Source organism: Sceloporus occidentalis, unplaced genomic scaffold (genome assembly GCF_023333645.1).
Source record: "Sceloporus occidentalis isolate IW3139 unplaced genomic scaffold, rSceOcc1.0.p SCAF_348, whole genome shotgun sequence".
NCBI lineage: Eukaryota > Metazoa > Chordata > Lepidosauria > Squamata > Phrynosomatidae > Sceloporus > Sceloporus occidentalis.
This window is the reverse complement of record NW_028317328.1, coordinates 218,298-231,539: the sequence shown is the minus strand read 5'-3', so window position 1 is coordinate 231,539 and position 13,242 is coordinate 218,298.

The window sequence follows — 13,242 nt, the reverse complement described above, 5'->3', positions numbered from 1 at the left end:
AAAAAGTGTTCCAATTGCTCTGAAACTTCCTGAACCACTTCAGCATCGGACAGTAGGGAATCATTGAGGCACCAAGATGTGACCGTTGGAATGCTCATTTTTTCTTTTTTCTATGTATTCACATCAAACAAATTGTACAATCTACACATACATATAAATATATACATTTTTTTTAATTTATTCATATAATTATATATATATATATATATATATATATATATATTTTCCCTTCACTTTATCAGAAATTCACTCTGGCTAAAATCTTTCTATTTATGTATTTATTTTCTTTTTTATTTCATTAATTTTAAAAAGATGAGCACAATATATACCGTATTTGCTCGATTATAATCGTCTTATAATCGAGGTGGTCTTATAATCAGACCTCAAATAGAGGTAAAATCCTCCTGGTAAACTCAGCTGCTACCGGCACTTCCACCGGGGCCTGCGAAAGTGCGGGCAGCAGCGGAGGTTGTCATCGCGCAGACCTTCCCCGGCTGCCAGAGAGAAGAATTCCCTGCATAACTGGGGTGGGGTGTTGGCAAATAAAAGGAAATAAAAACAAAAAATATATAGTTTTCTCAATCATAGCTTTTATTAAATATGAAAAAATGTACATTAATTAATTTTACTAGTAAAACTTTTTTCCTATAGGGTCATTTTATATTCCAGCTTTTTCTTTTTGTCCTAAATTGATATTCAGATTTTGGGGGGTCGTCTTATAATCAGGGTTGTCTTATAATTGAGCAAATACAGTAAATCATATTTATGTATTCACTTATTTTTCTCTATCTGGGTGAGAGGAGGGGAGAGAACAGAGGGGATGGACAAGAGGGTAGCCAAGAAACAGGAATTTATTTATTTAGTCTTTTTCTTTTCTTTCCTCCCCCCTTTACTTGTAAGAAATATGTCTATCCATATCAATAGAAGTAACTTTGGGAACATATACGTTAAGATGAACATTATCTATATTCATATATTTTTTCCTTCCGCCCCCCCCCCCAGGCTGGTTAAATTCACAACATATGGAGTTTTAGATCCAGAATATGTAAAAGTGACGATCACTAACAAACAAGATCCTCAATAATATGCCGCCTTTTTGTTCTATGTGAACTTAAGAATGCATCCAGATATTTTATTATCCTTGTGATGCATACGTTGTGACGGATCGTCCTGTGCCCCAGACTGGACACATCCGCCCGTCAGCTCCTTCCCTCTCCCAGTAAGCGGACACGCTGTGGCTGTCCGAAGAAAGCAGTCACAGACCAGCACTTCCCTCAATCATGAGACAGGACTTCATGCTTTGAGGTTAAAAACAGAACTCTCTTTATTACAAACACACAAAACTTATATAAAATCTCCATTCACTGTGCACCGAACCCAAACCCCAATCCTATCAGCCACATCCCATCACAAATCCCATCAGCCACATCCCCTCACAAATCCCATCAGTATACAGGGGATGTATCAGGTGAGGGAATTAAGGGATACAATGGGTTTCCCCCACCTGTGTTATCCCCCTGTAGTGCGGCTACCGTCTGGGCAGACAGGGCTGTGCTGGCTGATTAAGAGCCCCAGCCAGATTATAGGATCGTCTCTTTGAAGGCTGGAGCTGCAGCCACATTCAAACAGGGTACACATAAATATAATAATAATAATAATAACAGTGAAGATCAGACAGGGTTCTTCACATTACTCCCCTCTTGTGCAAACGTCCGGCAGACACAGCCAGATCCCTAACGGATCGGCTTGGGGATGACTGGGCCTCTACTGTCTCTAGTCCTGCGGGGTAAGGAGAGCGGGTGTGCGGCCTCTGGGGCACCCTGGCAGCCCCATGTCAGTCACCCAGGCTCCTGGGCCTGGCCCGTAGTCAAAGGGTAAGAGGCCAGCCCAGAAGCCTCTCCAGTGGGCAGCCCTCTTTAGTCTCCTCTGCAGGCATGGGAGACCTTTCTCCAGGGCTTCCTTTCCCCTCTGGGCCCTCAGCCCAGACTCGGCTCCCTCCCAACCTGATGGAACCCTCCCATGGTTACCCTGACTACGGGCTTGTCCCGAGTCAGCTCCACATTCCCCCACCCAAACAACAAGAGCCCACTCCAAAGCAGCAGCAGTTTCACTTACCCCTACCTGGCTCTCCGAGCTGGGGCTCGTTTTGCCCACTGGACCATGCCGCTGGGGAGGAGTGCCGGTTGCTCTTCCTCCCATAATTGGTGACGGCCGCTGGGGAGGGTCGCCGCCTGCGCCCCCTCCTGGATGCTCGTGCTGGGGAGAGCCAGATAATGGGGGTGTAAGCAGTGCAGGGCAGAGGTCAGCGACTCTCTGCCCGGTTGCCAGTGCTTCTGCTGGTGCAGGGAACGGTGCTGGGCAGTCTGCCACATCCCCTCACAAATCCCATCAGTATACAGGGGATGTATCAGGTAAGGGCATTAAGGGATACAATGGGTTTCCCCCACCTGTGTTATCCCCCTGTAGTGCGGGTGCCGTCTGGGCAGACAGGGTTGTGCTGGCTGATTAAGAGCCTCAGCCAGATTATAGGATCGTCTCTTTGAAGGCTGGAGCTGCAGCCACATTCAAACAGGGTACACATTAATATAATAATAATAATAACAGTGAAGATCAGACAGGGTTCTTTACATACGTAATTTGTGTTTTTGTCAAGAAACATATTTACTCGTGCCTTTTATGTGTTTATTTGTATTAATGTTGACTTTCACGATGGAGTTGTAGAGATAGCATTAAAATAGGGTAAGTCTTTTTTTCTATTTTGGGTTTGGCTCCTGAGGATTACAGCAATAATCGTATAGACACTAATTGGGGGTTAAATGCAATTCGGTCAATACTCAGGGTCTGAACTCACCTGCTAAATGAAATAGGTTATATGCCTGTCTATGAAAGGAGAAGATGGATATGGTGTTTTTCCATGAAACCCACTGGAGAAATAAGGATACAATCAGGTGGGGTGGAAGATTTTATCCACAAATCTACCTTTCATCAATGTCAGAAATAAAAAAGGGAGGGGTTGCGACCATTTTCTCAAGTAGTATGCAGATACAAAAGTGTGAACAGAATAGGTAGCTCGACAATATAGAGGGTAGGACCAAATGAGAACTGGTATTGAGATAAGGTTGTGTACCCTGTACAACCTAAAGCAAATGAGTATAAAGACTATTACTGTTCTCTAATAAGGTCCCTGAATGGTAGACTTGGGCACTTCGTGTTCGTCTTCGTACTCCTCTTCGGAGAAAAAAAAAACCCTTCGTATTCCGCGAATATTCGCTCGTTCCTGTCTTCTTTTCGGGCGAATATTCGTGGACATTCTTTGTGCTCGTTTCATCTTCGTTTTCTCCCGGCTGCGTAGCAGGGGTTAATACGGGGTTAAGAACACATCAGAGCAGCAGCAGATGTGTTTGCGCCATGAAGGTACGTGTGTGCGACTCTATTGGTCGCCGGAAGGGGGCTGGTCTGGCATCAACAAATGAATTGCAGAACTGCAGAATGCACCTCATTCGTTGATGGCAGGCGAGCCCCCTGCCGAAACGACCAATAGAGTTGCACACACGTACCGAGGTGTACTGTACACAATACACATTGCCTGAAACTGAGGGCCAAGTTCCTCTGAGCAGTTGTCTTGTCTGAGACCTAGACAAATGCTCCAAGGATCTTGGCCTCCTTTTTATCATACTGTCACACATCCATAGATGTTAGGGATTATTTTACATTTTTAAATCGATTTTGGACCACTTGTAATCCATGCCTAACATTTGCTACCTATTTATAATGGCATACTTTGCAACAACCCAACTTTTACTGGACAGGACTGGAAAAAAGCAGGACTGTCCACGAAAATGTGGGGTGTGTTGGCACGTATGCGAATGGAAAAATGTTGGACAAGAACTAAAAAATAGCTTGCACTCTAAATATAATTTAATTTTAATTTTAATGGGTTTATTTAATTTTATTTTAAAGTTATATTTATTATTATTTACTTTATTATATTTATTTAATGTTGTAGTGCTACCCTACCCAGCTATACCTATGTGCACTAGCATACATAGTTTAGCTAAATTTGATGGGACAGGAAAAAAGCAGGACTGTCCCTGAAAAAGTTGGGTCTGTTGGCAGGTATGTGGATGGAAAAATGTTATAGGGTGAAGTGTGAGTTATAGCGTTAATGCTAGTGAGTTTAGAAGTGAAGGCCAGGGCAAATAACAGGAGGAAAGGTCCTTGTGATTTGTGAATTGTACGTGTGTGTGTTATGTGTGTTATGTGCTATGTCATTGTGTTATATGTGTTATTGTGTGTGTTATGTTTGGTAGGTTGTGTATCAGACGGAAAAAAATGAAATGGAAATGGAAAAGGAAATGGAAAAGGTGAATGTGTGGGCAATTGGCGACCCACTCACCTGTTTCACCCCAGGGCAAAGCATCCAAACAACTGTCAGTCCTAAACGTTTGGCAGCGGACTTCCAGAGCTCAGACACTAGGCCCTAGCGTAAGCTGGCTACTCCGGCGGAGGTAGCAGGCGTTGCCACACCGCAAACAGATGTAGCCAAGGGGGAGAAACTACCCTTACCATTAGGGACATTTTGGGCATGACTCTAGCCAGGAAGCGAACTGGCAAAGAAGAGACGCTGGCACCACCACCACCAGCAGCAGCATTGAAAAATGGAAAAGGCGAATGAGTGGGCAATTGGCGACCCACTTACCTGTTTCACCCCAGGGCAAAGCATCCTAACAACTGTCAGTCCTAGACATTTGGCAGCGAACTTCCAGAGCTCAGACACTAGGCCCTAGCGTAAACTGGCTACTCCGGCAGAGGTAGCAGGCGTTGCCACACCGCAAACAGACGCAGCCAGGGGGGAGAAACTGCCCTTACCATTAGGGACATTTTGGGCATTACTCTAGCCAGGAAGCGAACTGGCAGAAAAGAGACGCTGGCACCACCACCACCAGCATTGGGAAAGGTGAATGAGTGGGCAATTGGCGACCCGCTCACCTGTTTCACCCCAGAGCAAAGCATCCAAACACTGTCAGTCCTAGACGTTTGGCAGCAGACTTCCAGAGCTCAGACACAAGGCCCTAGCGTAAGCTTGCTACACCGGCGGAGGTAGCAGACGTTGCCACACCGCAAACACCTGCAACCAGGGGGAGAAACTACCTTAAAAATTTTGGACATTTGAGGCATGACACTAGCCAGGAAGCGAACTGGCAGAGAAGAGACGCTAGCACCACCACCAGCAGCAGCAGCCTTGGGAAAGGCGAATGAGTGGGCAATTGGCGACCCCGTCACTTGTTTCACCCCAGGGCAAAGCATCCAAACAACTGTCAGTCCTAGGTGTTTGGGAGCGGACTTCCAGAACTCAGACACTAGGCCCTAGCGTAAATTGGCTACACAGGCGGAGGTAGCAGACATTGCCACACCACAAACACGTGCAACCAGGGGGAGAAACTACCTTGAACATTAGAGAAAGAAAATTAACTTTCCAAGCTAAGAGCTGGGTAACCTAACTTGGGCAGATTGAATTTAAGAAAGGCAATCTGCTCCATCAGATGAGGTGCCATGCGTGAGTGCTGTGGACTCAGTATGTTTCCAGTCATAGAAAACACGCGCTCACTTTGAACAGTGGTTGGCGGACATGATAGAAGCTGCTGCGCAACCCATGAGAGTGCAGGCCACACACTTTTCATCCCAGTAGCTAAGAGGATCAACATTAGGTGCAGAAGGAACTTCACAGAGGTAAAGTTTGACCTTTTCAGCAGCACTACTCTCCTTTCTGCTGTTAGCTCTGTCAGATGGCCCAACTATACTCCCAAGTGCCTCTTCCCAAAATGCAGCTGCTCCACTCAGCTGTGTTGTGATGCTTGTGGCACTGCTGCTGATGCAGACCACATAATCTCTTCCTCCTCCTGCACCTCTCCCTCCTCGGACAGCATTCCCATTTTACGCTGCCAGTCACGCACCTTGTTGACCAATTGCTCCCAGTAGCTACTGAGAACATTAAATTTCAAAGGTAGCTTTCCCTTAATTCTTGGATCGCAAAGGCACGCTAGCATCATTTCGGGACTCTCTTCCATGCGTTTGCGAAGGTGTACTTTTAGCAGATCCTTCAGCTTCCTGACTATGGCTGCTACGTCAGGATGTAGAGTGCCACCTTGAACAGCCTCACGGTTTTCAAGGAACACATCCATCTTGCTGCCTAGATGGCAGAACACTGGGATTACCTGGGCCAGACTGGCAGTGTTTGAGCTTAAATTTTCAGTGGCATCCCTGAATGGTTTAAGGACTGCCACTAGCTGGGCTATCACTGTCCAATCCTCCATATTCAATGGAGATGTAATCCCAATATTATGCTCTGAGGCAAGATTATGGATTGCCCTCTGCTGCTCCAAAATCCTCTCCAGCATGTCTAACGTGGAGTTCCACCGTGTACTGACATCCTGACGTAGGCAGTGTATGGGAAGACCTGACCTCTCTTGCTCTTCCCTCAAAAGTTGGCTAGCCTTAACACTATGATGAAAGTGCCCAGCGATCTTTCTGCAGCGGGACAGAACTACTGCTGCCACATTAGTTCCTTCTGACATTGCTGCCTTCACTACAAGATGGATCATGTGGTCTGCACAGCGCACGCCAACAATATGACCATCTCGCAGCGCTTTCACCATATTGGCACCTCCGTCAGTTACCACAAAACCAACTTCTCATTGCATGCAGAATATTTTGGGAAGTGTGCTTTTCATCCATCACTTCTGCATGGAGAAGGAATGATCGGTAGCCTGCTGCAGCAGCTTCCTTGGGCACACCGGGCTGCCATCAGTGTGCTGTCAAAGAAAGAAAGGTATGCTGCCCATTAGGTGCACTCCACAAATCTGTTGTGAAATGAACAGACTGACCAGCAGTCTTGGAAAGCTCCTCTTTCACTGCTGAAACACAGGACCGATACAATGAGGGGACAATGTTCCTGCTGAAAGTGGAACGTGACGGAACTGTATATTGTGGATCCACAGCCGCCATCAATTGTTTGAAAGGCTCCCCTTCAATCATAGAGAAGGATGCCCCTCCAACAGCAATGAACTGACCAATAAGTCGCGTTACTTTATTGGCCTGCTTTTTGGACATTGACCTTTTTGATTGGAATGCCACAAATTGTTCCAGGGTGGGCTGGACATGCAGTGCTCCAACTTGCCCTGGTCTCTGGCTGCCAGCACTAGCTGTTGCTGCTATTGGCTCAGAAGCAGCTGTTGGGGTTTATCCACGGCCACCAGCTATGCTGCCTGCACTAAGTTTTACTTCTGCATCCTTCCCCAATAGCACAGCGTTGTGTTGAGTGCTGAGGTGATGCTTCATGCTAGCACTGGTAAAATGGCCAGACACTTTCCCTCTGCTTATTAGCTTCCCACAATGTTTGCACTTTCCATAGCGCCCTTCTTCAACATTTTCAAAGTGCTCCCAAATTGGGGCGCGCATAGCCTTGGAGTGTGCCTTGGGTGCTGTTTCTACTGCTCGGGGTGTATGAACAGAGGCAGAACTAGTGGTGGTGGGACTGGTGGTAACAGTACTGGCCATAGTGGGACTGCTAATTGGTTTAACTCTAGATTTGGTAGGTTTTGCTGCTGGTGGTGGTGATGATCGTAGCGGAGAAGGTGGAGGCTCAGGGGAAAATTGTGCACTAGTCATTTGGACACTGCTCCCTGAGGAATCTGATTCCTGACCACTCATCTCCTCTACTTTCTCTGGCTCATAGTCTAGTTCTTCATTAGCCAGATCGAATGGAATTCCTTCTAGGCTGGAGCTAAGACTGATTTTGTCGTGACTAGTAGTAGTGTGAGCAGGAAGAACAGACTCTGCACTTGGCCTCTCAGTTTCAAGCTCCTCTGCTACCTCGTGGAGTTCCACTATGTGTAGCCCTCTCTCTAACTGTCTTTACAAAAATATTGTAAGGACTTGGTGGCTTGCTAGCGGTACTAGGAGGACATGGCGTGGTGGCACCAGCGGGAACAGTAGGCGCAGCACTACGAAGGAATGAGATCGCTTTGGTTTGGGAAAACCCCTCTGAGTCTTGCTGCTAATTTGGCTCTGCTTGGTACCTTGCATGCTGCTTGTGGATGGGGAAGGCACTTCTTTTTACTCACTGGGCTAGTCAGGGCCGGCCCAAGGCAAAATGCCGCCTGGGGCGAATTTTAAAATGCCGCCCCCCCCTTATCTACCCTTCCCCCCCCCCCCTTGTACTTACCTTTCAGCAGTCCTGCGGCGAGTCTCCCTGTTCGGTCTCGGTGCCGGCTTGTAATGCTGAGCGCCGGAAATCTTCCGGCACTCAGCATTACAAGCCGGCACCGAGACCGAACAGGGAGACTCGCCGCAGAGGAGATAGAGAGGGGCGCCGAGCGGGTACTGACAGCTTGGTAAGCGAAAACCACTCGGCGCCCCTTTCTCTCTTTCGCTTTTTAAAAAAAAAAAAAGGGCTTGGGGCGGCAAAGTGCCGCCCCTTCAAAAGTGCCGTCTGGAGCGGTTGCCCCACTTGGCTCCATTGTCGGGCCGGCCCTGGGGCTAGTAGAAGTACTAGTTGTGCTACCCTTTAACTTTGAACGTGCTTCTGGTGCTTTCGGCTTTCCGTAAAAAAACATAGAGCTTGTGGGCCTAGCAGCACTACTATTGCCTGCTTTTGGTGCCTTTCCTTTACTTGATGATCCTTCAAGCAATGCTTCCCCAAATGATAAGCGAGAGCTTGGCCTACTTGGCCGACTAGACTGACGCAAAGGCTGCATCTTAGAACTGGTGGTGGTGCTGGTGGTGGTGGTAGATGGAGCTTGTCCCTCCTTAGTCCCAAAAGGAGGATCCATTTCAAATTTTGTGTTGTGTGTGTAGTGTAGTGTTTAAAAAACTTAAAAAAATAAAAAAAAGGGCATAAAAAATGAAAGACTTTGAATTTACACGGGCCAAAGAGCCTATCCTACAACTATGCTAAACCTAAAGCTATATTTCTTAGTATTCTAGTCTAACTCTAGGCAGACGCTCTCAAGCCCACTAAGCTAAAGTGAGGTTAAGTTATATATAATATTATATTATTAATAGATTAGAATTACTTATTGTAACGGGTTCACCAAGAGAGCTGTAGTAACTCCCACAGATCACCCACATGTATCCTCCTGTTGTCCCCGGAATCACTTCCAGCACTAGCCAGCATGCGCGCCTTGGAACCCTGCTATGTGAACCCAATAAGTAGACACAACTACCTTGAACTGAGTACAGCAGGAATGAACAGTTTATTGTTGTAAAACATAGGCTGATATAGCCACAGAACTTCATTAACATAAATTAACATTGATAAACAGGTAGACAACCCAACCTTTAATCCCCTTTAGCTACTGAATATCCCCCTGGTAGCCATCCTGTTAATGGGTTTAGTTTAACAATGGAGTTCCTGCCTGTTTGGCAGCCAGGCTGGAGCCATCCCTGAGTACCTTGGGCCCCTGTATGACAGGTCATTCTGTCACACTTATATTATGGATTATAGATAGAATATAGATTATGAATTAGAAATAATTACTTATATATATTATAGATTCATTTTGGCGCCAAATTTGAACGTATTTTGACGCCTCAGTCCCAGTAACCTTTGCTGAAGTATCAGTTGAAGTTGGACCCTTGCTTCGTATTTTGACTCTGCCTCTGCTCGTGCCCTATTGTACTTCGCCTGGATTTTCCCGTGTTGGATTGGTTTCTGCTATTAGGAACCCTCTCGCTTATCAGCTCACATATTGATCGTGACACTTGCTCTAAACACTGCCTCTCTTCCGTGGTATCTAATAACACCTCCTTCTCAGCTATCTCCACAGCTACTATACCCTGTGCTTATCAAGCATTTCAAGATGTTTTTGACAAAAAACAAGCGGAGGTTCTTCCTCCTCACCGTCCTTATGACTGTCCTATAGACATTCTACCTGGCACTATACCTCATAGAGGAATCCAAGGCATTGGAAGAGTACATCAAAGATAACCGCAAGAGGGGGTTCATTCGGAAATCCACCTCGGCAGCTGAGGCAGGATTCTTCTTTATAGCTAAAAAAGATGGAGGCCTGAGACCCTGCATTGACTATAGGGGACTTAACCTTATTACCATTAAAAATAAATATCCTTTGCCGTTCATTCCCGAATTATTCGATCGACTCCGGGGGTCTACTGTATTCACCAAATTAGATCTCAGAGGGGCCTATAATCTGATACATATTCGTGAGGGACATGAGTGGAAAACTGCATTCAACACCCGCATGGGTCACTATGAATACACTGTTATGCCTTTTGGATTATGCAATGCACCGGCTGTCTTTCAGGAATTCATTAATGATATCTTCCGGGACATCTCTTTGCAATTGTCATCGTATATCTGGATGACATACTGATTCACTCTTCTGATTTACAAGCACATCGTAATCCTGTTCATATCGTACTGCAGCGGTTGCGTCAGAACCAACTATACGCTAAACTCGAGAAATGTGTGTTCGAAGTTCCCAGAGTCTCCTTTTTAGGATTTATAATATCGGCATCTAGATTTGAGATGGATCCTAAGAAACTCTCGTCAATCTCTGATTGGCCTCAACCCCATGCTTTAAAGCCCCTTCAAAGGAGCCTGGACGTGTTTCTTGAAAGCAATAATATTACAAGTTATGGATATTAGATTAATAGGGACAGAACGTTGATCCAGGGATTTATTCTGATTGCCATATTTGGAGTCGGGAAGGAATTTTCCCCCTGGTATGGGGCAATTGGCATCTGCTTCATAAGGGTTTTTTGCCTTCCTCTGGATCAACACAGTAGGGACACAATATGTATATAGGTTGAACTTGATGGACTTTGGTCTTTTTTCAACCTTATGAACTATGTTACTATGTTACTATGTAAAGGTTTCTTGAATTTGCTAATTATTACAAGAAAATTCATTCGAGATTTCTCCAAAATTGTGGCTCCCCTCACTAGCCTTACTAAAAATGGTGCGGACTGTCAAAATTGCTCTGAAGAAGCTAAACAGTGTTACACGCGCCGCCGCGGCTCCCTCTCCGGCTGCTAACGCCGGCTCGCCGGGCGCTGGCAACCCCACCTCCGTCCCGCACGCGGGTTGCCGATGGGTAACGCGTGCCGCTGCTGCACTTACCTTGGCCGCTCACCCTGGGTGAGTGAGTGGTTCCTTTTCTATTTAAACCCCGTTTGTTTGCCTTGTCTTTGCCCGTTCTAAACGTTCTCTAGCGTTGGGTGTGCTATAGTTCTCGTTCTATTTGATCTCTGCCTTGTGTACCGACCTCTTGCCTGTTGAAATGACCACGATTCTTCTCTGCCTGCATACTAACCCGGACCTGTTTACCGTTTTGCACCTGATCTACCTGCCCTGACCTCGGATTGTTTTTGACCTTGCTGCCTGCTGTTGCCCTCGACCTCGGACTGTGTTCTGGACTTTCTTTAGCTGTGCTTACCTGCATTGTTGGATCCCTCGTCTACCTGACCGTAACAAACAGGCTTTTGCACAATTGAAAGATTCGCACAGCCCCTGTATTGAGGCACCCTGATGTAGCTAAGCCTTTAGTTATTGAAGTGGATGCCTCAGAACAGAGCCGGCCTTAGGTGTTCCGCGCCCTGTGCGAACTACTCCTCTGGTGCCCCCCCTCACTACCCCCCCTCTGCCCCTTCAAACTACCCCCCTGTGCCTTCAAACTACCCCCCTCTGCCCCTTCAAACTACCCCCTCTGCCCCTTCAAACTACCCCCCCTGCCCCTTTAAACTACCCCCCTGTCCCTTCAAACTACCCCCCCGCCCCTTCAAACTACCCCCCTGTGCCCCTTCAAACTACCCCCTCTGCCCCTTCAAACTACCCCCCTGTCCCTCCAAACTACCCCCCTCTGCCCCTTCAAACTACCCCCCCTCTGCCCCTTCAAACTACCCCCTGTGCCTTCAAACTACCCCCCTCTGCCCCTTCAAACTACCCCCCCCTTCAAACTAACCCCCCTGCCCCTGCCCCTTACTTCAAACTTCCCTACTTCTCCTTATCCTAACTTACCTTGAGGAGTCCTGCCGGCATTTCATGTTGAGCGCCGGAATAGTCCGGCGCTCAACATGAGATGCCGGCACTGCGACGGAGTCACGGAGAGTAAGGGGCGTCGAGCGGTTGCTGAGAACTTCACGAGCAACCGCTCGGCGCCCCTGCCCGGGACATAAATGAAAACATTGTTGGTTTTTTTTGTTGTTGTTTTTTTTAACTTTATTTAACATCATCCATGTTAAATAAAGTTAAAAAAAAACTTTATTTAACATGGAGGATGTTAAATAAAGTAAAAAAAACCAACAACAAAAAAAACCAACAATGTTTTCATTTAGGTGCAGAGGGGGCGGCAGCGGACCCGGCGGTGGCGGAGGAGGACCCCGCGGCGGCAGCGGCGGCGGCAGAGGAGGACTCCGCGGCGGCGCCCCCTGGAGTCGCACAGGTCGCACACCCCAAAGGCCGGCCCTGCCTCAGAAGTAGGGGTTGAAGCGGTGCTTTCCCAAAGACAGGAGTTTAATGATAAGCTTCACCCACGTGCGGATTTTTCTAAAAAATTCTCCCCTGCAGAAGTCAATTATGATGTGGGCAATCGTGAACTGTTGGGCATAATTATGGCCTTACAGGAATGGAGGCATTTATTAGAGGTAGCCAGGAATCCCATCACCCTCTTAACCGACCATAAAAATATCTCAGCAAAGCCAAAAGACTTAACCCTTGGCAAGCCAGATGGTCTCTATTCCTCTCCAGATTCCAGTTTATTATATCTTATCGTCCAGGTTCCAAGAACATTAAAGCTGATTGTCACGTTTTCACCCTTCGCTGGCTGGACTTGTTCTTACTTTGTGTGGCTCATTCCCGTTGTCAACCACTAGTGGCCGCCCTTGCCACTCAGGTCCACTCTGGCTGAATATCATGTCCAGGTGCACCTTGTTACCTAATTATTACAGCCTTTATAAGCCTGCACAGCCCTGCAGTCAGGGCCTTTGCATTGTAGTGTTATGACCGCTCTGCTTTGGCCTTGCACCTGCAACCTGCCTGTACCGTGAGCAACCTGCCTGTACCGTGAGCTGCCTCTGTACCCGCCAGCCCTGCCAGTGGGCCTCCGTACCCGCCAGCCCTGCCAGTGGGCCTCCGTACCCGCCAGCCCTGCCAGTGGGCCTCCGTACCCGCCAGCCCTGCCAGTGGGCCTCCGTACCCGCCAGCCCTGCCAGTGGGCATCCTGC